The 25231-nt window shown below is 41.6% G+C and overlaps 1 pseudogene; it reads left to right on the plus strand.

Annotated features, from left to right (window-relative positions):
• The window catches only part of LOC128659850 (oocyte zinc finger protein XlCOF6-like), a 125058-nt pseudogene extending 101727 nt beyond the window's left edge, over nucleotides 1-23331 (plus strand).
• The last annotated feature ends 1900 nt before the right edge of the window (nucleotides 23332-25231 follow it).

The raw sequence follows: 25231 nt of genomic DNA on the forward strand, positions 1-25231 counted from the left end.
GGGCCTGGCACACCACGCTGGCAGGCAGGAAACTGCAATTCAATTGCACTAGCAGACTGATGATTCACAGTCAAAAAAGTTTTGATTTTAAATATTTACAATACTGTTATAACAAAATATGATTGGTGGCAATAGTTGGCAGCAAGTGGGCCTGGCACACATGCTGGCAGGCAGGCAACTGCAATTAGATTACACTAGCAGACTGATCTTTCACAGTCAAAAAATATTTTTTTAAAATATTTACACTACTGTTATATACAAATATGATTGGTGGCACTAGTTGGCAAGTGGGCCTGGCACACACGCTGGCAGGCAGGCAACTGCAATTCAATTGCCCTAGCAGGCTGATGATTCACAGTCAAAAAAAGTTTTTATTTAAATATTTACACTAACTGTTATAACAAATATGATTCGTGGCACTAGTTGGAAAGTGAGCCTGGCACTCACGCTGGCAGACAGGCAACTGCAATTAAATAACAATAGCAGACTGATGTAACAGTTTGTTTTTAAAAAAGTTACACTAATGTTACAACAGATAGGAGTGATGGCACTCAGGATAGAAACTAGGCACAGTATGTGCTGGCAGCCTGACACACAGGCTGGCACTAGTGGCAGGCTGGCCTGTAAAATAAAATTAAATAACACTAGAAGACTGATTGTAAAAGGTTTTTTTACAAAATTTAACTAATGTTACACCAGATAGGAGTGGTGGACTGGCACTGAGGATGGAAGTAGGCACAGTATATGCTGGCAGCCTGACACACAGGCTGGCACTAATGGCAGCCCAGGCTGGCCTGGCAACTAAAATTATATAACAATAGCAAACTGATGTAAAAAAATATACACTAATGGTACACCAGATTATAAGTGGTGGAAAATAGAGCTATTAATCACACTATATGATGTGGGCCAGAACCACAACAGGCCTGATGGAAAATGAAATTAGATTAGACTAGCAAAATGATTTAAAAGTTTTTTTTTTTAAATTTAAAATAATGTTAAGCAGATATGAGTGGTGGCTGGCTGCTGCTAGGACAGCAATTAACCACAGTATGCTGTGTAAGCCAGAAACACACAGGCCTGATAGAAAATGAAATTTAGATTACACTAGCAAAATGATTTAAACGTTTTTTTTTTTTAAATTTAAAATATTGTTAAGGAGATATGAGTCGTGGCTGCTAGGGCAGCAATTAACCACAGTATGCTGTGTAAGCCAGAAAACACACAGGCCTGATAGAAAATGAAATTAGATTACACTAGCAAAATGATTTAAACGTTTTTTTTTTAAATTTAAAATAATGTTAAGCAGATATGAATGGTGGCTGGCTGCTGCTAGGACAGCACTTAACCACAGAATGCTGTGTAAGCCAGAAACACACAGGCCTGATAGAAAATGAAATTAGATTACACTAGCACAAATGATTTAGACGTTTTTTTTTAAAATTTAAAATAATATTAAGCAGATATGAGTCGTGGGCTGCTAGGTATGGCAGCAATTAACCACAGTATGCTGTGTAAGTCAGAAACACACAGGCCTGATAGAAATGAAATTAGATTTACACTAGCAAAATGATTTTAAAACGTTTTTTTTTTTAATTTAAAATAATGTTAAGCAGATATGAGTGGTGGCTGCTAGGTAGGGCAGCAATTACCACAGTATGCTGTGTAAGTAAGAAACACACAGGCCTGATAGAAAATGAAATTAGATTACACTAGCAAAATGATTTAAACGTTTTGTTGGTTAAATTTCACACTAATATTAAGCAGATATCAGTGGTGGCACTAATCACAGTATATGCTGTGGAGCCTCACACACAAGCTGTAAAGCCAGGCAAATGCAAATAAAATTACAAATAATAATAAAAAAAAACAACTGAAGTTATAGCCCTAAAAAGTGCTTTTTGGGGTGCTGTCCTTACAGCAGAGATTAGATGAGTCCTTCAGGACTGTAGTGGACACTAAATACACTAGCCTAGCTATCTATTTCCCTATAATGTCAGCAGCAGCAACACTAAAGCTCCTCTCACTAAGGAAAGCAAGATCGTAATGAGTCTAAAATGGCTGCTGCCAAGGAGCTGGGGAGGGTCTGTGAGGGAGTATCTGCTGCTGATTGGCTCAAATGTGTCAGAAGGCTGTGACATACAGGGGTCAAAAGTTTCCTCTATGATGACACATAGGGGGCGGAATCGAACATTGCATATGTTCGCCCGCAGCGGCGAACGCGAACAAGCTATGTTCGCCGGGAACCTGTTCTCCGGCGAACAGTATGCGACATCACTATCCGTGACAACTCCCCCCTTCCAGTTCAGCTGACCCGGCTAGATCCCCCACGGGTCTACTGGTGTATGTCCGAGGAGCATTCTATTTCAGTTCTGCCGGGAAAGTCCATCGGCATTCCCATTGCTCTTTCCTGGCCTATACTGAACGTTAAAGTTAAAGGGCTGCAGGGCTAAACCTCCATCTTAGTAGGACGTCCATTATCTCCCGACACTCGATTAAGCCACACCAGGGGGTTGTGATCGTTGAGGACAGTGAAGGGTCTTCCATAGAGGTACGGTTGTAATTTCTTGAAGGCCCATACCAGTGCCCAGGCATTCCTTCTCCACCGCCGCATAGCCTACCTCCCTGGGCAGCAGTTTTCCTACTAATGTAGGCTATGGGGTGGTCTTGTCCTTCTTCGTCTAGCTGGCTTAGTACTGCTCCCAATCCAAACATGGAGGCATCTGTGAAGACACAAAAACGTTTGGTGGGGTTAGGCGCGGCCAGGACTGGGGCAAAGATCAAGGCAGACTTGAGCCTCTGAAAGGTGTTTTCACATTCTGGGGACCACAGTACCTGTCGGGGAAGTCTTTTACGAGTCAGGTAGGTCAGGGGGTTTGGCTAGGGTGCTATAATTGGGGATGAACCTTCGGTAATAGCCGGCGGTACCTAGGAAGGCTAAGACCTGGGGTCTTAGTTCGAGGAAGTGGGCCAGTTTGCACTGCCTCAACCTTGGTGGGCTCCGGCAGCTGCTGCCCACAGCCTACTCGGTGGCCCAGGTACTGGACTTCCGAGCAGCCTATGGTGCATTTGTCGGGTTTTCAGGGTCAGCCCGGCAGTTCTGAGGCAATCTAGAATGATGCCCAGCTGGATCAAATGATCCTCCCAGGTGTCGCTAAAGATGGCCAATGTCATCCAAGTAGGCACAGGCATAGTCTTGGAGGCCATCCAGCAGGCGATCCACCATTCTCTGAAAGGTGGCTGGTGCGTCTCTTCATCCCAAACGGCATGACTTTAAACTGGTAGAGGCTGAAAGGGGTGATAAAGGCGGACTTGGGAACGGAGTCAGGGTCTAGTGGAATCTGCCAATACCCCTTGCAGAGGTCAAGGGTAGTTAGGAAGTGACCCCTGGCGATTCTATCTAAGAGGTCATCGACACGGGGCATGGGATAGGCATCGGTTTGGTTCTGTCATTGAGTCAATGCAGAACCAGGTAGTAACCATCTTTCTTGGGGGACCAGCACCCCCAGGGAGGACCAGGGACTGTTGGATGGTTCAACCAACACTGAGGTCCAACATTCCTCGGAGCTCCCAGGTGCATACTGTCTCTGACAGCTTCAGGTACTCCGTAAGCTGCCTGTCTCAGGGGAGCTTGTCCCGGGGTTTCCACTCGGTGCACAGCCACTGTGGTGTACCCAGGGACATTGTGAGAACATCTCCTGGTGGTCCTCTAGTTAATGCCGGATCTGCTGTCTCTGTCCATGCTGCTAACCTCTCTTCCAAGATTATTTGGGCTACTCCTTGAAGGGTCTCATCCGGCCCGGGGAGCTCTGGCATGGGAAGGGCTCTCCGAGTCGTTCCATAGCCGGGGCACAGATAGTGGCTACATCTTGGGGTCTTCTACATACTCCTTGAGCATGTTCACATGAAAGGTCCGTTGGACCCGATCATCGGAGCATTTTGCTACAAGGTAGGTGGTGTTATTCTATTGCTCCACCAACCCGGTAGGGGCCCTTGCCAGGGAAGCCTGTAACTTGTTCGTTTTGACAGGTTTCAAGGCAAGAACCCCTCTGCCCTACTGTGAGAATTACGGCTACGAGGCATTACGGTCGTACTTACCGGGTTCTGTCTCCTTTGGGCGCTCTGCAGGTTCTCCCGCACCATGGCAGTGAGGTCCTTCAGCCGATCCCTGAACTTCAGGAAATACTCCACAACGGAGGGTCCTTCCTCCCCTTGCTGATCCCTCCCAGTGGGCTCGCAAAACGTCTAGGGGCCCCCTTATTTTCCGGCCATACAGCAGTTCAAAGGGTGAAAACCCGGTGGATTCCTGGGGCACCTCTCTGTAGGCAAATAGGAGGTGCGGCAGGAATTTTTCCCAGTCTTTGCGAGTAGCCAAGAACGTCCGAAGCAATTGTTTCAGTGTCCCGTTAAACCGTTCACAAAGCCCATTGGTCTGGGGGTGATAGGGGGCTACTGTACAGGGGTTTTATACCACACAGTTCCCATAACTTTTGGGTGACCTCCACTGTAAACTGGGTCCCCCTGGTCAGAGACCAATTTCTCAGGGGAAGCCTACCTGGGTGAATACCTGGAGCAATGCACTGGCCACCGTCTCCGCCTGGATATTCGCCAGAGGTATGGCCTCTGGATACCTAGTGGCATAGTCTACTACCCGTGAGTATGTATTTTTTCCTGGAGGGACTAGGTCTAGGTAGGGGCCCTACTATATTCACAGCGATTCTGCTAAAGGGTTCGTCAATAACGGGGAGAGGGTTAAGGGGGGCTTTCGTATGGTCCACTGTCCTTCCCTACCTTTTGACACACTATGCAGGTCCTACAATATTCCTTAATTTCTCGCATGATTCTGGGCCAGAAAAAGATCTGAGTAAGGCGATGGTGTGTTTGGGAGTTGCTTAAATGCCCGGCCAAGGGGATATCATGCCCTATTCGCAGCAGGTTCGACCGATATTTTTTTCGTGGTACCCCACCAGCTGACGTTTGGGCACTGGCCCTTTCTTCCGCCGGGAGACCCCGATACAACAGGCTGTTTTCCCATTGGAACCGTTCTTCCCAGGGGCCCTGGGGATCAGTCCCTACTCAGTCTCGGAAGGGGGTAAGGGTCGGGTCGCTCAGAGTCTCTGGGAAAATTCAGAAGAGGAGGCCCAGGATAGTTGGTCGGGAAGGAGGGCAGGGAGCGGGGTTGGGCGTTGGGGCATGAGGGTGGGCCCTCGGGAAAGGAGAGGAGTCGGGGGTGGGGGCTCTTACCTGGGTCCCCAGCTGTAGTGTGTTGGCTTGCCACTGAGCTTGCCTGCGGGTGGGTATACTGGGCAGGTGTCCAGGGGAGTATCCCCTAAAAGAGGTGGAAACAAGTAGGCCGAGGTCGTTTCCTAGTACAACATCTGCGGGGAAGATCTGGCATAATGGCCATGTCCACTAGTGTGGGCTCCGGCGCCCCAAGCCAGATGGACACAGGCCATAGGGACTCGTATCGTGGCACCTCCGGCCACTTGAACAGCAAGAGTTCTCTCAGTAGCGGTAGAAGCGGAGGCCAGATGAGGCTGGATCAGAGTAATGGTGGATCCAGTGGTCCCGTAACCCCTGAGCCGCCTTTCCATTGACCCAAACGGTTCTGGCATTGGTGCTGAAGGTTGTCTGTGGATGCCAGGTAAGGCTTCTTGTAGGGTGCCAACCTCCTCTTCAGCCCATTCAGGATAGTCAGCCGGTGCATAAGCATAGTGGGCAGCGGCTGGGTAGGTTGGGGCGGGAGCTCTCACCCAAGCTGTGGGCTGGAGGTGTCTTGGCTGAGTGGCTAGCTGTTGTTGGACCCGACTTGGGCATTCCTGCCTGAGGTGGGTCGGGGTGTCCGCAGGAAAAACTTCCCCGTGAGTCCCTGACTCCAGCCGGAGGGACAAAGGTCCGGACGGCCCGGAGGCTTATAGGCAGCCGCTGGGGGTCGGATTACCACCGAAGCTGTGTGGGGAGTCGATTGTGGGGCAGAGCGAACTTGGCGGCGGGCATCTGTGTACTGATCTACCAGGACAGCCACCTGGTCTGCTGTGGTGGGCCGCCAGTCCTGGACCCATTCTTTAATCTCGACTGGAATATGATTATAAATAATGTTCCAGTAGAAAAAGCTGTGCCACTTCTACCCCAGTAGTGGCCTTGCAGCCGGCTAGCCAGGACGTCATAAACCGGGTGAATTGGTGGGTCCATTCTGTGAAAGGCTGTTCATCCTGCTTCCTTAGTGCCCGGAACTCCTGCCGGTGGGCCTCCGGTGTGAGCCCATATCAGGCAAGGATACGATCTTTCACCTTTTGGTCCTCAGAAGGGGTAGCGTGGAAAGCTGCCAAAGCCTGCCCTGACAATTTACCGATCAGGACAGACAGTCTTTGGGCATAGGCTACCCCCTGCAGTTCGCATTGGGTCTCAAAGACCTGAAGGTAACAGTCAATATCCTCCTCCTCTTCCTTGTAGGCTCGAAAAGGCCCCATGGGGTAGCTTGTGCGGTCAAAGAGCCGGCACTCCATGGGCTGATGGAGCCCCTCCTATGGACTGGTGGATTTCTGCTAACTTGAGCTGGGTAACATCTGAAACGATCTTGGTGATGACCTCCTCTGGTGGCCGGGTGTCATATAACGCCAACCGCCACTGCACTTCACGCTGTACATCAGACGTGGATGTCCCCGGAGTAGATACTGTACTTGTGGCTGAACTTGGCATTGTAACGGATAGCTCATTGCCCCGGTCGTCATCCGACCCGCCGGCCGTCTGGTCCTCTCCCAGCATTTCTCTGGTGGGGGTAGTTCTGTTCCTGGTACACGTACAAAAAATAATAAAAAAGTACAAGATTTTTAAACTAATTATACCTAATCTAATCCCCCTAACAAAATAAAAAAGCCCCCCCAAAATAATAAAAAACCCTACCCTACACTAAATTACAAATAGCCTTAAAAGGGCCTTTTGCGGGGCATTGCCCCAAAGTAATCAGCTCTTTTACCTGTAAAAAAAAAAGTACAAATCCCCCCCCCAACATTAAAACCCACCACCCACACACCCAACCCTACTCTAAAACCCACCCAATACCCCCTTAAAAAAACCTAACACTAACCCCTTGAAGATCGCCTTACCCGTCATTGTTGAAGAAGACTCCGGATGAAGAGGATGCTCCACGTTGGATGTCTTAAAGATGGAGCCGCTCCGCGCCGGATGGATGAAGATAGAAGATGCCGTCTGGATCAAGACTTCTGCCCGTCTGGAGGATCTCTTCTGCCCGGCTTGGATGAAGACTTCTGCCCGTCTGGAGGACCACTTCGCCCGGCTTCGTTGAGGACTTCGGCCCGGTTGGGTGAAGACTTCTCAAGATAAGGTTATCTTCAAGGGGTTAGTGTTAGGTTTTTTTAAGGGTGTATTGGGTGGGTTTTAGAGTAGGGTTGGGTGTGTGGGTTTTAATGTTTTGTACTTTTTTTTACAGGTAAAAGAGCTGATTACTTTGGGGCAATGCCCTGCAAAAGGCCCTTTTAAGGGCTATTTGTAATTTAGTGTAGGGTAGGGGGGTTTATTTTGTTCGGGGGATTAGATTAGGTGTAATTAGTTAAAAAATCTTGTAATTTTTTTTTATTATTTTCTGTAATTTAGTGTTTTGTTTTTTTTGTACTTTAGATAATTTTATTTAGTTGTATTTAATTGTAGTTGATTTAGGGAATTAATTTAATTATAGTGTAGTGTTAAGTGTAATTGTAACTTAGGCTTATTTTAGCTAGGTAGTTAGTAAATAGTTAATAACTATTTAGTAACTATTCTACCTAGTTAAAATAAATACAAACTTGCCTGTTAAATAAAAATAAACCCTAAGATAGATACAATGTAACTATTAGTTATATTGTAGCTAGTTTAGGGTTTATTTTATAGGTAAGTATTTAGTTTTAAATAAGAATAATTTATTTAATGCTAGGAATATTTATTTAGATTTATTTAAATTTATATTTAAGTTAGGGGGTGTTAGGGTTAGGGTTAGACTTCGGTTTAGGGGTTAATAAATTTAATATAGTGGCGGCAGTGTAGGGGGGGCAGATTAGGGGTTAATAAATATAATGTAGGTGGCGGTGGGCTCCGGGAGCGGCGGTTTAGGGGTTATTAAATTTATTTAGTTGCGGTGTGGTCCGGGAGCGGCAGCTTTTTTGGTAATTTTGGAGAGCGTATTCAGGTCCGCGGCAGCGATGTTAGGCGAACTTAGGCTAGCGTATTGGTGCCGTCGAATGCAGGTAAGTTGACGGCTTAATAAATAGATGCCACAGTATGCACTTGCTTGGCACACCCCCATCAGCAAAACTGTACACTTTGCTTTCAATACACCCTGCATATGCATTTAGGTTTAAATTAACCCACCTGAGTAAATGCAAGCACTGGTGAACTACTTAGAAAGACATTAACATTTATTTTTTAAATGTTACACCCTGACCAAAAATATTATGGCTAAAAAAGGCCTAACACCTGGGGGGTGGAGTGAGTGGGGGGGGAAACAGAATTTTGAGTGCCTAGGGCAGCACAAAACCTAAATACGCCACTGGTAGCATATTTTTGTCCAATTTTAGTGTGTTACCTTCAATAAAAGTGTGGGCTTTTCATTAAATAGTCTAATTATACAACAAAAAACAAATTGAAAAAAGAAATTTTCTGTATCGGTTTCCGTTTTCAGCCAAGTGCATCCCAGATTTTTGGGTTCAGTTTCAGTACAGAATTTCCATTTTGGTGCATCACTAATTGTATTGTTAGTTTGCATCTGTTGATTTTGTTATTATATACTTTATGAACATTTTAAATGGACTGAGCTTGATGAGAGATCATATCTTACTATGTTATCAATATATGTAAACACAAAGGCTTCCTTTTCTTATCTCTGTCCTAGAAAACAAAAGTTAACATTTTAGAGCCTGTCTCTCCGAATCCCCCCCCCCCCCTTGCAGTGTGATTTAAGACAACGTACTACTGACCAAGAAAATTTAAAGGACTGGGGGTGGAGCACATGAAAAATACAAAATGTAGAGTCTTTTAAACATTGTACAAATTGGTCACAACGAAGGGTACCTATCCGGTACAGAAAGACTACAGATACAGCGTGTAGCTTCATGCGGTCTGTAACAACAAACTATCACTATTTAGGTTTTGTGCTGCCCTAGGCACTCAGAATTCTGCTGCCCACCCCCCTGATTTAGTCAATTTTTGGCCATAATATTTATTGCTCAAGGATTACTTTTTTTTATTTGCATGGCATTTCTAAAGTAAATGTTCACCAGGGCTTGCAAAAAAACTTGCACATACACAGACACACATAAACACACAGACACATATACACACAGTTATGCACATACACATGGTAACGCACATGCATACACTCTCACACACACATATTAGTATCTATTGCTGCAATATACTGTATGTATGTATGTACAGATTTCTTGAAACAATAATTCCCCAAACATAATACGAAGTCCAGTAAAATAAAATATACAAAGTTTTTTTATTACACTGGTAATATCTTATTATGCATCCTAAGGCTTCCATATCTTATTACACTGATTATATATATATTTATATATATATATATATATATATATATATATATAATTTTTTTCATTTTGTAATAAACACTCTGCACTTAGAGTCTTCTTGTGCGCTCTCTCCCTTTGTTATTATAGTATATTATTATTAATATTATTCAGTGTAATTAGATATGGGAGCCTTAGGATATAATCTAATTACATTGATTAGATATAAATATATACAGTGTATGTATGTGTATATGTATGTGTATGTGTGTGTGTGTGTGTGTATATATATATATATATATATATATATATATATATATATATATATATATATATATATATATATTAGGGTTCCCTTGTATAGTTGGATAGGAATATTAGAATCTGTATTATTAATCTTGCTATGGTGAATAAAGTAAGTGGGAAGTCGGTTTAGGTAGATAAATATATACATATTTCATGGAGAATGGAGAGGATATTGTATTATACGGTCACAGTGCCAGTTTTGTAAGTTTCTCCCATCTGAACAGAGAGTGGTTTTTGTTAATGTGTTGCCATTTGGAAAGTACCTGTCCTGTGCATATCTATTTTTATTTGGCAGCTGACTCAGCTCTCTCCAGTCTCCATGAAATATTAACTGAGCTAACACTGATCGTCTGATCTCTACGACAGGAGGCTACTGGCTAGTCCCAATTGTTAAACTAGTTTGGAGCTGTGGCATCATGAGCTAACACTGATCTCCGTGAGTGAGGTGGAACTTAGTAATATTTTAAAATGATAATACAATTCCTAAATTGACATTAACGCTAGTATGCTATGCTACCCAATATACCACCTGCCACCGTTGTTAAACTTTGGAGCTGTGGCATGCCCTGCCCTACCTGAGTTAAGTAGTCAGACTCAGCCGTGTCAGCCCCCTCCTCTCCAGTCCTCTCAGGATCCGCTCCGCCACTCCACCGATCTCGTAGATGCAGTTCCACTTCTTCTTTTAGCACTTCTCACCGCAGTGTGTCAACAGACAGGAAGGCCGGTGGCAGGGTGAAAACATCACGTGACCTCGGCGAAAAGCGGGTCATGTGACTGCTACACGGTCAAAGAAATGTTTTAAACTCATGTCTACATTTTCAGTGCCAACGGAGAAGTGCCGCCCCCCAAAATTTATCACCCTAGGCACCAGCCTTGTTGGCCTATACATAAATACACCCCTGATCACACGCATAGTATCTTTGTATGTTTGTACCTGTTACCCTTAGTGATTTACAAGAACTTTAGCTTTTGTTATTAATAAATTGTTCATTTGCTTTAAAGGGACACTGGACCCAAATTTTTTCTTTCATGATTAAGATAGAGCATGGAATTTTAAGAAACTTTCTAATTTACTCCTATTATCAATTTTTCTTCGTTCTCTTGCTATCTTTATTTGAAAAAAGACATCTAAGCTTTTTTTGGTTCAGACTCTGGACAGCAACTTTTCTTTTTCAAGATATGATGAGTCCATGGATTTCATCCTTACTTGTGGGATTACGCCTCCTGGTCAGCAGAAGGAGGCAAAGAGCACCACAGCAGAGCTGTATAAATAGTTCCTCCCTTCCCTCCCAACCCAGTCATTCTCGTTGCCTGTGTTAGTGATAGGAAGAGGCAAAGTGAGGTGTTAGTTATAGATTCTTCAATCAAGAATTTATTATTTTTTAAGTAGTGCCAAAGAGTGCTACTTTGTGCTAGGGTGTAGCCTAGATCAGATCAGTCTCTACAGTAGAGCATTTTGTGGCTTTAAAGCAATGGGAACTTGTGGGACATTATTCTCACTGCGCCTCCCATATACTGTTGCTGCCCTATTCGGGGAAAAAAGTCTGAGGGATCTTACTCAGTGTTTTCCTTGTTATCCTCAGGTCCATGTGAGCAGTAGGACTTCACACACCTGGGAGCTGCCTTTGCTGTCGGCAGATGGTGAAGTAAGTGCCATTTTTTATTTCTGGGCCGGGATATACCCTTAGAGCAGCGGTTCCCAACCTGGGGTATGTGTACCCCTGGGGGTACTTGGCAGGCCGGTTGGGGGTACGCAAAAATATTGTTGGTAATGGCGGAAGATGCGGGGGGAGGGTCGGGGGGCACTCTCAATGGGTCATCAACTAATAAGCATCGTGGAACTGTGGAAGGAAGGAGCATTTAGCCGGAAAGTGACAAATGAAGTCCTGGCCTGGCATATAGGCAGATGGGAGCCCCTGCACCTGAAATATGTGGACCAGGTGTGGATGACTCCGGTCCACATATTAATGATCACCCTGTGTCACCAGACAGCTTAGCCTCCTGCTCCACCCACCTCTGTCCCATGCACACAATTTTGACTGCAAGTGCTCAAATAGAAGCGGCACTGCAGCAGCATAGCTACGTGGACACGTGTGATAGAGCCATTGAGATTGCGAGTCACACAGGCGAGGCAGGTCTGCATCCCCAAATAAGTTATAGTCAGTGCCGGTAAGTAAAGTACTGCTTCTAGTGCTTGCTTGATTCAGACTGCTTCAACTAAAAACGTTCATAGTGGCTGGGTGGTTAATATCAATCTGATCTCACAAATTTAAATATTTATTTTTATGATCATTACACTTTGACTCCCCCCCAGGGCCTTGTTTAGGAGCAACCAGGCAGCTGCCAGGGGCACCAGCCACACAGCAGGACTCCTGAGAATAAGATCTTAGCTTTAATCCTGTTGATACACGTACAGTCGTATGCAATTCAGGTATAGCTTACCTCCCCTATAAAAAAGTGCTTCCTTTATTTTGAGGGATGGGTGGGGGTAATGAAGAGAGGGGGTACTCATAAATGAAAAGCCTAATCAAGGGGTACAGGAGAGAAAAAAGGTTGGGAACCGCTGCCTTAGTGGATATACAAGAACTCAGAAGATGTGGCCACTCATATTGTGATTAAAAGCCCTTAGAGAAAGAGATGGGCTCTTAACTCAGGTATGTTTTACTTTTAGACAGTGTGACAGACCCCTCTGTCAACCTCCCTACGGATTATGGATTCGGGCATTATGTTAAGTCACCCTGTGCCCATTATAGGTACAGGGTACAAATCGCATTATGTTAAGTCACCCTGTGCCCATTATAGGTACAGGGTGCAAATCCAACAGTACTGGAGGGGTTAACTTCAGTTTTGAGTAACTGTTAGTTTTGAGTAACTGTATTGTCTAAGACAGTTGTTGTTAGCAGTTGTTGTTGTTGCACCAGTTTTAAGCAGTGGCTAGAAGCAAAATAAATAGCTGATTTAGACTTAAACTTGGACTGAATTATTTAGACGACATTTTTAAGATGAGGATGTCTCTGCCTAACTAAAAGATATTGCGGATCCTACTGCCTCTCCACTACAGACAGCACATGTATTACTTTGGCTCTTTAGGAAGACCTAATCTCCCGGCGGTTTCATTACCTACATGCCGCCGGGAGATGACTCTGCTGATATTTCCCTAGGTGGGATAATTGATTCAGGGCCAGGGTTCAGATTCCCTTTGATAATCTGTCACATCTCCCAGCGATTACATGAGAGAGGTTAATATCAATCTGATCTCACAAATTTAAATATTTATTTTTATGATCATTACACTTTGACTCCCCCCCAGGGCCTTGTTTAGGAGCAACCAGGCAGCTGCCAGGGGCACCAGCCACACAGCAGGACTCCTGAGAATAAGATCTTAGCTTTAATCCTGTTGATACACGTACAGTCGTATGCAATTCAGGTATAGCTTACCTCCCCTATAAAAAAGTGCTTCCTTTATTTTGAGGGATGGGTGGGGGTAATGAAGAGAGGGGGTACTCATAAATGAAAAGCCTAATCAAGGGGTACAGGAGAGAAAAAAGGTTGGGAACCGCTGCCTTAGTGGATATACAAGAACTCAGAAGATGTGGCCACTCATATTGTGATTAAAAGCCCTTAGAGAAAGAGATGGGCTCTTAACTCAGGTATGTTTTACTTTTAGACAGTGTGACAGACCCCTCTGTCAACCTCCCTACGGATTATGGATTCGGGCATTATGTTAAGTCACCCTGTGCCCATTATAGGTACAGGGTACAAATCGCATTATGTTAAGTCACCCCTGTGCCCATTATAGGTACAGGGTGCAAATCCAACAGTACTGGAGGGGTTAACTTCAGTTTTGAGTAACTGTTAGTTTTGAGTAACTGTATTGTCTAAGACAGTTGTTGTTAGCAGTTGTTGTTGTTGCACCAGTTTTAAGCAGTGGCTAGAAGCAAAATAAATAGCTGATTTAGACTTAAACTTGGACTGAATTATTTAGACAACATTTTTAAGATGAGGATGTCTCTGCCTAACTAAAAGATATTGCGGATCCTACTGCCTCTCCACTACAGACAGCACATGTATTACTTTGGCTCTTTAGGAAGACCTAATCTCCCGGCGGTTTCATTACCTACATGCCGCCGGGAGATGACTCTGCTGATATTTCCCTAGGTGGGATAATTGATTCAGGGCCAGGGTTCAGATTCCCTTTGATAATCTGTCACATCTCCCAGCGATTACATGAGAGAGCAATGCCGACCGAGAGATGCCTAATGGGCGATTTTGTTCCCTATGCCTCAGGATGGAAGTTTTGGGGGGTTATTAAGCGCCTTTTTTATGTTATTGTGTACTTTATCACATCTCCCGACGGTTACAGAAGACAATGCTGACCGGGAGATGACTGCATGGTTAACTATTGCATACACCCACGAAGGGCGGTCCTTGGAGGCGTCCCTTAAATTGTGCGCCTTTTTTTTTTTTCTCTCCCGGCAGTTCAAAAAATCTATCATGCCATTGTGTCGGTGACCTGAAATAGAGACAGTACAGTTACACTGTTTAAATGAGACGCTATTGATCATCTCCCGGCGGTTCAATAGTTCTACATGCCGACCGGGAGATAGATTATGTCAGCACACATGAGGGTGGTCATTGTTTCCCCTCTCTATATGGATCATTTTTATAAAGATCCAAGGAGATATGTTTTACCATATTTTAGACGCAATTGTAGTCTATTTATTTGAAACACTCACACAAAAGACCCTTGCATAGTCTTTGAGTTGCGGTGGGGCCCCGGTTTAGAGTACATACTACTCAGAGGGAGATACTACTGAGGGGTATTGATAAGCTAGCAACATTTTTTACGCTGTTTTTGGCCCTATTTACTGCAAATTCTTAAAAAGGAAAAATGTTACACTTTTAAAAAAGTGATAGTAACATATTTGCTTGTGTTGATTTTTATTTTATATACTCCTTCTAAAGTGACTGTTAGAAGTCTGGTGACACCAGTCAATGCTTTCCGCATTTTTCTACTTAGCAATTATTGCTCACCCACAGGCAGTGCTCTGCGGTTCCTTGCATAGACATTGCTTTGATGTCCTTAGCAATGTCTAGTTACAGCAATATTGTTATTCATTTACAATAAATATACCGAATATCACAAAGAAAAAAATGTGAAATAAATGTGATAACAAAAATCATAAAAGGAAAACCAAATAAAGTTCTGAATCAAGGATATGTCTGTGTCCTCTGGATGAGTTTTTCAGCTTGTTAGCATTCCTCAGTGAGATCCCATAAAAAAGGAAACAGAAAATTGCAACATAGTGTGAATCTGTAACGGCACTTTGAGGAAGTAGTTGTTTTGTAACAAATGACTACTCACATTTGTTGGAGCTTTCGACTAAGCTCAAGGATATGCGCACTCCCACTTTATACTGATGGGAAAACAGTACACTAGGCAAAACTTGGATACAAATTTATTTTGAAATATATAAAAGCATCACATAAGCCTTGATAACACCACAATGTAAGGGTACAAAAGCAGATATGCTGTAATAAATGCTTCAAATCGCCAAACTTGCAAAGAGGTAAATGGATCAGTAGGAGTGTGACCGCCGAAACCAAAACCTCTTTAGTAGCAAGACAATAGCGCTAAGCCCCCAGGTGTCCTGGCTAGTGTAGAGACGCGATAAAACTCAATATAGAACAGTTCAGTTCCGACGTACGTTTCGCTGGTATGCTTTGTCAAGGATTCCATTGTGGTGTTATCAAGGCTTATGTGACGCTTTTATATATTTTAAAATAAATTTGTATCCAAGTTTTGCCTAGTGTACTGTTTTCCCATCAGTATAAAGTGGGAGTGCGCATATCCTTGAGCTTAGTCGAAAGCTCCAACAAATGTGAGTAGTCATTTGTTACAAAACAACTACTTCCTCAAAGTGCCGTTACAGATTCACACTATGTTGCAATTTTTCTGTTTCCTTTTTTTATGGGATCTCACTGAGGAATGCTAACAAGCTGAAAAACTCATCCAGAGGACACAGACATATCCTTGATTCAGAACTTTATTTGGTTTTCCTTTTATGATTTTTGTTATCACATTTATTTCACAATATTGTTATTCATATTGGTCTGTTTCTGCATGACAGAAATAAGATGCTCTTTTATAATTTAAAGAGACGGTACAATTTTTTGTGTGAAAGTTTTATTAAAAGAATTGTAACTGTTTCTTGTTATGTCAACCTTTGTGACTTAGGATGGTATAAAAACACACATAAATGAGTATAGCCGGTCAGATAGCTCAACAAATGCTAAGACACTGGGGCTTAACTCTGTAGCAACCCAAGGGTTGCAGGTTCGATTTCAATGGTTGATAATATTAGCAGTGCCTTGAGACCCTTATGGGTGCTTGGCTGCTCTTTACAGGTGCCCAGTATATACATACATACTATCATATTTATAAAGTGACAGTAACGTTTTGTTCGGGGTACATTATAATAAATGACTTTCAGCTGTTCCTTTGTTAGTTCATCTCTTGTGACTGAAGATGAAACAAACGCACACAAGGAGAAAGTTACTTTTCAGGTTAAGGATCTGTATAATTTCCTATGGAATGATTTCTCCATTTTATTTTTTATTCTTGAACCAACTCCCTCTACGACCATTGCTGTCTGAGAGTCTGTTAACGATGGCCACAAATTTTTCACAGAAATGTTCTGGCCCACATGCAGTGCGCTGCGTTTACTTCAAATACTGTTTCCCATAGCCGTATCAGCTAGGAGGCTGGACGACATTCCTTAGGGGGAAAGGAATAGTTTCAATTATTACTACGAAAACTTCTATACCCTTAGAGGATACTCCTAGGGATAACATTTAGTAATGGGACACAATCCAGTTTTTTTTCTATGGCAACCAACTGTGTACTTTGTTACCGTCACTGGTGTGACGGCATATTGGTTTGATGTGTTGTATGAGGTTATTAGTCAGTACTTTCCCTGGATAAAATTCAGGACGAGATAAATCTTTCAATTGACTAATTCCTTTTTTTCTCTCAGTTTCTTCTCTTCCAGGTATCAAACTGGGAGCATAGGTGACTCTGTTCCGGCTCTTGGATTCTTATGGTTAGAGTCTTGTTTTGTGGAATATGTTTTAAGACCAAGATTTTGGTAAACACATTACATGCTGTTGAATCAAAGACAGCATAGGGGACCTGCCCCGGTCCGGGATTGGATCTTGTAAGGGGCTGACTTTCTGTTTTTACGCTAGTCTGGTTTCGAGCTCAAATATTTTCCTCTCAGAGGCAGTTTCTGATTTCAAGATTTTCTGAGAATTAGACAAAGGGACAGTCGTCCTTATTCTGTGTAGGAGACCTCTTAGACCTGGGAGTGGTTGTTCCAGTTCTCATATTTGGGCTTGCCATAGTTCCAAATTCTTTGGAGACTCTGGGATTGCTGTTGGCGGTGCTTCAGTTACGTGGCATTGTAATGGCGCCCTATCTGGCTAATATCACTAGTTCATGCGTCATTCTTACAGAAATCAAGATTTACACGAATGTTGTTATACTTCCCGTGAGCTCAAGGGTGGAAGGTGATTTTGGAAGTGTTCGTTAGTCCCAAGCCCAAGGGTAGCTTTCTTGGGAATCATGATGTATTCCATATCAATGAAGATTTTTCTGGTTGAGATCAGGATATCTAGGCATTTCTGGTCCAGCACTTCAGTCCATTTCTCGCCTTCAGTGGCTCAGTACATAGAGGTATTCGGGCTGATGGTGACGGTAATGGACCTTAGCCGGACAGATGGCTCAGCATGCTAAGGCACTATGGCTGAGCTCTGTAGTGATTTGAGGGTTGCAGGGTTTATCCCCGGTGATGTCCACTCAACCTTTCATCCTTCTGAGGTTGATTAATTGAGCAGCGCCTTGTGTCGCTTACATTTCCGTTTGTTCGTTCCACCTTAGACCTATGCAGTTAAGCATATTCAGGCAATGGAATGGAGGTTATGCAAACTTGTCTAATCCAATAACTCTAGATCAGGAGACAAGGGACTTTTTTCTATAATGATTGTCTCTGGATCACCTATCTCAGGGACAATGATTTTGAACTTGATTTCGCAGAGTGTGGACTCTAGCGGAGTCTGTTCTTTTTATAGACTTCATGCAACTTAGAGCGAGCTTCAAGGCTCTTCTGGTCTGGCCTCAGTTGTCTTTGGCCAAGTTCTTTCTTGCTATCTGTCAGGGTTCCATATCCCAGGGGTGGACACCTGGAAAATGGATTTTCTGAGTAGTCATATTTTTCATCGGGAGAGTGGGAACTCTGTCCGGGAGTATTTTCCAACCTGTTTTTAAAATGGGGTCGGCTGGAGTTGGATCTCATGGCATCTTATCAGCCTGCCTGGTTTTTCGAGATACGGGCCCAGGTCCAGGGCCTCCGGTCCGAGCTGATAACTGCCTTGGCAGTTCTTGGTCCTTCAGCCTAGAATGTCTGTTTCCCCCCTTTGCATTTTTTTTTGCCGGGTGATTGTTCGAATCAAATAGGAAGAAGGCGTCAGTGATTCTCCTCGCATCCACGTGGCCTTGCAGGATTTGGTATGCCGATCTGGTGAACATGTCATCTCGGCAATCTTGAATGTTTCTGATGAGGAAGGCCTTTTTATCAGGGTCCCTTCTTCCATCCAAGTCCAGTTTCTTTGAGGCTGATTGCTTGGAGATTGGACATTTGATCCTATGCCAGCAAGGTGTCTTAGTTTTGGTCATAGGTTCCTTTTTTCAGGCATGTAAGCCTGTGACTAGGAAGATTGCTCATGAGATAGGGCATATATGTCTTTCTTGGTGTGAATCCATGGAGTAGAGTTAGAATTCCCAGGATTTTGTATTTTCTTTAGGAAAGGGTTTTTCAGTGAGTTCCCTAAAGGGTCAGATCTTTGCTTTTTTCTAATCTGTTCCTCCAGCGTCTGGCAGATGTTCCAGAGGTTCCATCCTTTTGTAAGGCTCTGATTCAAGTCAGGCCTGTGTTTTAACCAATTGCTCCTCCATGGAATTTGAATTTAGATTTTAAAAGTTCTTCATGGGGTTCTGTTGAACCTATGCATTCCATAGATATTAAGTTGTTATCTTGGAAGTTTTACTTGCCATTTCTTCTGCTTGAAGAGTGTTTGAGATTTCGGCATTACTATATAATTTGCCTTGCCTGATTTTTCATTTGGATAAGGTGGTGTTATGTGCTTATCTTGGTTTTCTTCTTAAACGAGTATTTGTTGTTTCAGACGAGTATTTTATTTAGGAATTTGTTGTTCCTTCTTTGGGTCCTAATTTTTCTCTCAGAAGGAAAGTCTTCTACACGTTTGGGTGTAGTCTGTCTTTTAAAAAGATAGATTCTCTTTCTCAGCGACTACGGACTTTCGTTGATCGTCCGTTCTGTTTGCCATTTTTTCTAGAGAAGTGAGGGTCAGAAAGCTACGACTTCTTCTTTCCTTTTGGTTGAAGAGTATTATCCGTTTTTGCATATGTGATTGCTGGACAGCAGCCTCCTAAAAGAGTTTTGGCTCCTTCCACTTGAGCTGTTGCTTTCTTGTGGACATTCTAACATATTACTTCAGTTGAGCTGATTGCTAGGCTGTGACTTGGTATTCTCTTCAATTTTTTTCTAAATTTTACAAATTTTATATCTTTGCTTCGGCTGAGCCTGTTTTGGGGAGAAATGTTCTTCAAGCAGTGGTGCCTTCCGTTTTTAGGTTCCCTGTCTTGTCCCTCCCATTTTATCCGTGTACTATAGCTTTGGTATTGTATCCCACTAGTAAGGATGAAATCCGTGGACTCATCGTATCTTGAAAAAGAAAAGGAAATTTATGCTTACCTGATAAATTTATTTATTTTTCGATACGATGAGTCCACGGCCCGCCCTGTTCTATGAGACAGGTTATTAATTTTTTTGTTAAACTTCAGACACCTCTGCACCTTGGCTTTTCCTTTCTCTTCCTAACGTCGGTCAAATGACTGGGTTGGGAGAGAAGGAGGAGCTATTTATACAGCTCTGCTGTGGTGCTCTTTGCCTCCTCCTGCTGACCAGGAAGCATAATCCCACAAGTAAGGATGAAATCCGTAGACTCATCGTATCAAAAAAGAAATAAATGTATCCACCAATCAGCAAGAACAACCCTGGTTGTTCACCAAAAATGGGCCAGCATCTAAACTTACATTCTTGCATTTCAAATAAAGATACCAAGAGAATGAAGAAAATTTAATAATAGGAGTAAATTAGAAAGTTGCTTAAAATTGCATGCTCTATCTGAATCACAAAAGAAAAATGTTGGGTTCAGTGTCCCTTTAAGCATTTGTCTGTGTCTGTATCCAGTCTGCCTAGGGTCTGCACAATAAACCTGATTATCTTGAGCTGTTGAAGCTCTAACTAATGTGAGTATTCTGGGTCTGCCTTCCATCTGGGGAGTGAAGATTACACAGTATTATGCTATGATGTGTTTCTTTCTCTTCCTTCTGAGGAACATCGTATGGACTATTTGTATTTGTGCTACTGTCTCCATTAAAGACTCTTTTCACGTTGGATATACTACTACATATTGGTCTGTATTATTATCACTATTTGAGTGTGCGTTTTGTTACACATTTTATTTTTAGTAAATACAAAATGTCTGACAGTGAGGATCTGTAGAAAGTACAATATCAATACTGTAGTATTAGATTTAAATTACATATAAACAACTCTTATCTAACATTTGTGTAACTGCTGCTGTTTGTTATAAATGATATTAAAAATGATTATAATATATTTGTATGGTTGTGGTTTGTCCCACTCATAAATAGATTGTCTACTTCTGGGCTTATACTGTACTTGTAAATTTCTGGAAAGATAAATATTTAAGGTGCAACTGTAACACCCACAGAGCTAACTGTACTAAATGCTTGTGCTGAATCAATAGCACATATGTAATAACCTAATCAGCTGATCTGTATCACATGAATTGTTATGTGTGCCTTTAATTATACCATACGTACAGTTAATCAGAAGCATTATTTATTATTATCTGTCTAAACCATTTAATATACTTTTTACAGACACGGCCAGAGCACTGAGAGATATCAGGTATTGATGTAACTGGAGTGAATAAGGGAACCTTCTTCCTGAGCACAGACACTGGAGCCAGTTATCAGCATGAACTCATATGTGTTAGGTGATTAAAATAGATATTATGCTGACTTTAATTACTGGGAAAATAGAATATATTGCTCATTAAACAAATATAAACTATTATATTTATATCTGCACCTTTTAATTACATTTGTGTCAACACCGGCTCTCAGATCACCTGCAACTCTACCTTCCCCTGCCCTAACCCAACTCATGGAACTCTCATAACTACACTTGTTCCCATATGTGGAACACCTACAACTCCACCAGTAAGTGTTCCCCACCCCAGAACCGCCACTGATTTGTGTGCTTAATTTCACAGTTAGCCTTATTAAACTAATACATTTTTTGCTGATTATATAAATTAAACAACTGCAACTGCAAGCTAAGAAGTATCATAAGATCACTGCTTCTTTAGCCTTTTAAAACATCTCACACTAATTATTAGTCTGTGATGATTAAGACATCATATTCTCACCCTACTGGTTGAGCATGAGCAGGGCAGTGCTGTGTGTGCATTTGCTTGTGTAATGTTCAATAAGGATGGTAGATGCCACCTATCTTGCCCAGAATATAGATGTACTTGTTCCCTGGCTGAGAACATTATCCACCTGCACCTTATTTAATGGGGCGCTATAAATTGTTTTAATCAGTAATCAGTGGTTTAGTTTATTATGATGTAGAAATATTTACATTATTTGTCTTTCTTTGTTTAAATTTGTGATTTACAGGTTATTTAATTTAAAAATAAACACAAAACAGAAGCCATTTTATGGAGTTTAAATAAATAATATGATTTGTGTAAGACGATGGTTTCCATTTTAAAGAATAAACTTTTTTTATTTTCTTTATTCCTTTTCTTTTTATGTAGACAATCACTTGAATAGTTCATACCCATCCTTCACTACAGGAAGCATCAGTTTGATACCACAAACTCCAATAGTCTCAGACACTAATGACTATTCACAAACATTGGGGAAATCACAGCAGATATTTAAAGAAGATGGTGAATTGGCAGGAACTGGGCAGCAATCATGTACAGAGAGAAATTTAGTCATCAAACAAGAGGACAACATTTATGCCTTATCTAGTGAAATGATTATCCCAGAGGATAAACCACACACATTTACTGAGTTTTCAAAACATTTAAAAGAAGGGAAAAGTCTTAAGTCTAGCCAAATTATTCATACAAATAAGAAACCATTCAAATGTACAGAATGTGAGAAAAGCAACACATGTAATTTGCATCTCCTTGAACACCACACAGTTATGAAACCTCACACATGTACAGAATGCGGGAGATGTTTCACATCTAAAGGAAGCCTTAAGTGTCACAAAAAGACCCACACAGGGGAGAAACCTTTCACATGTAATGAGTGTGGGAGATGTTTCACATCCAAGGGAAATCTCATATCTCATGAAAAGACTCACACAGGGGAGAAACCTTTCACATGTACAGAGTGTGGAAAATGTTTTACACATAAGAGTGATCTAAAAACCCATGAAAGGGTTCACACAGGAGAAAAGCCTTTCACATGTACAGAGTGTGGAAAATGTTTTACATATATGAGTAATCTGAAAAGTCATGAAATAATTCACACAGGAGAAAAGCCTTTCACATGTACAGAGTGTGGAAAATGTTTTACATTAAAGAGTAGTCTGAATATTCATGAAAGGATTCACACAGGAAAAAAGCCTTTCACATGTACAGAGTGTGGAAAAGGTTTTACACATATGAGTAATCTGAAAAGTCATGAAATGATTCACACAGGAGAAAAGCCTTTCACATGTACAGAGTGTGGAAAATGTTTTACATTAAAGAATAGTCTGAATATTCATGAAAGGATTCACACAGGGAAAAAAGCCTTTCACATGTACAGAGTGTGGAAAATGTTTTACACATGTGAGTAATCTGAAAAGTCATGAAATGATTCACACAGGAGAAAAGCCTTTCACATGTACAGAGTGTGGAAAATGTTTTACAAAAAAGAGTAATCTGAAAAGTCATGAAAGGATTCACAAGGGAAGAAACCTTTCACATGTTTAGAAAGTGGGGAAAAGGGTTTTATTGAAATCAGGTATCACAAAACACCAACTATTTACACACAAACTTTATATACACAGTGTACAAACCTTTTTATAATTATCCTAAAGTGGACAAACTCTCTAAATAGAAGCATCAAAAAGTATCATATTGTAAATAACACTTTCTAATCCCAGTTATAAAAGCCCCAGGTTGGAAGTGCTCTCCTGCTGTCCTTTGTTCCTCTATATATGTGCACCTAAGTTTCTCTCATATCAATGTGATAGAATCCAAACACCACACAGGAATATACAGATATGTCCTCATACTGACCCGTTTACACAACCATTCACCACCAAAGCACCCCCAGTGTTGTTTATTAATATGCCAGTGTTAGGAGTTGTACGTTTGTTTTATATAGGAGGAAATAATTATTTACAGAATAAAGGAGTCTTTATATGAATAGAGTGTTAGAGAATTATATAAACAAGAACATCAGTCTCAAATGATTGACATTTGGGAGATATATTTAATGTGCACATCATGTGGATAAACCTTTTTGTATAGCAATATATGCTTAGTAGGGTTGCACCGATACCATTTTTTTAAGACTGAGTACAAGTACCGATACTTGTTTTCAAATACTCGCCGATACCAATTACCGATACTTTTTTTTATGTCATGTGACACTTTACCAGGCACAATACAGACTAATTATTTAAGATTCCTTCTTTATAATTATGAAGGACTGTAGCTCAAAAGACATTATGAAATAATAAAACATGTTTTATTTGTCACAAAGTTCACAGAACATGTTTAGAAATAAAAATATTACAATAAAATATATTAACAACAACAATAAATAACAAATATTCAATTGCAACCAACCAAAAGTGCCATACAGTACAAAATAGAACAGAATACTGTTTAATCATGACGAACAACACTATGGACTAGATTACATTTGACTGGTAAGCTTTACCAATGCTCTCATTACACGTCCTACTCCATTAAAGGCTATGGAGTTGGAAATGTGAACAGAGCATTGGTAAAGCTTACCAATCAAATGTAATCTAAATCTAGTCCTATAATTGCAGGATGAGTGTTCATTGGCATTAACTTAATTTTTCCTATGAGTACTCTTCCTGCAATTATATAAGCTAAGATGTTCCTCAGAGTACAGTATGTTTTGAACATAATTGTGCAAGATGAGAACTTGCAGTATAAAAGACAATCTAGCAATTAGAATAATTTTTCAAAAGTTAGTGGCAAGTTCTTTTTAAGGAACAGAACAGAAGCATCTCTGCATGTTCAGCTATAAGTCTGTTTTTGCTATCAGTAAGGAGGTTCAACTTTCCACACTACTGCATGGGGCAGAAAGATATTTTTGGGCCATTTTAGCCAGAGCTGGAAATCTCCCTTTATTAACTGCCCAGTACTTCAGGGGTTTGTCTGAACGCAGTACAGTGATCTCTCCTACAATAATACAAATAAGAGCAATTTGTATTGGCAGAACAGTAGTAAACAATTTTTAGTTTAGTCTCCACACCAGCTTTAAATGAAATGGGAACATGCAGTTTGAAAAAAACACCACAAGATAGCATATGGGTAGTAAGTGGAGGTATCGGTTTAAGTATCGGTGCATTTGCACGAGTACAAGTACTCATGCAAGTACTTGGTATCGGTACCGATACCGATACTAGTATCGGTATCGGTGCAACCCTAATGCTTAGCATTGTACATGTTATATACCAGAGGAATTACCGAGGGGAAAATGATTTTATTTCATGAGAAACAATGGGCTAGATTACAAGTGGAGTGCTAATTTATTGCACACACAAAAATGTGCAAATGGTCCCATAAGTTATCAGCCATTACAAGCGAATGTTTTTTTCTACCACGAGCTCATGTAGCAATTAGCGCTTATAAAATTAACAAGAGAGAAGATCTCTGGTTAATTTTCTAAATGTCCACCAAATGCCCCTAAATGTAAGTGTTACTTTTCTTTAATAAAAAAATAGCATTTTTTAAAAACAAAACAAAAATAACTGCAGTTTTTGGGGGTTAAAGTTGCCGGCTGTGCAGTGTTAAAAAAAATAGCCCTGAAAAGTGCCTTTACATTGCGGTCTATGGGAACTGTGTGTTTCCTGTAAATATACTGTATATGCTTTTATATATATATATATACACAGTGTAAATACACATATTAACTAATAAATATGCTTATATATTTATATTTGCTGCCATTGCTGCGC

This window comes from Bombina bombina, chromosome 5 (genome assembly GCF_027579735.1).
Source record: "Bombina bombina isolate aBomBom1 chromosome 5, aBomBom1.pri, whole genome shotgun sequence".
NCBI lineage: Eukaryota > Metazoa > Chordata > Amphibia > Anura > Bombinatoridae > Bombina > Bombina bombina.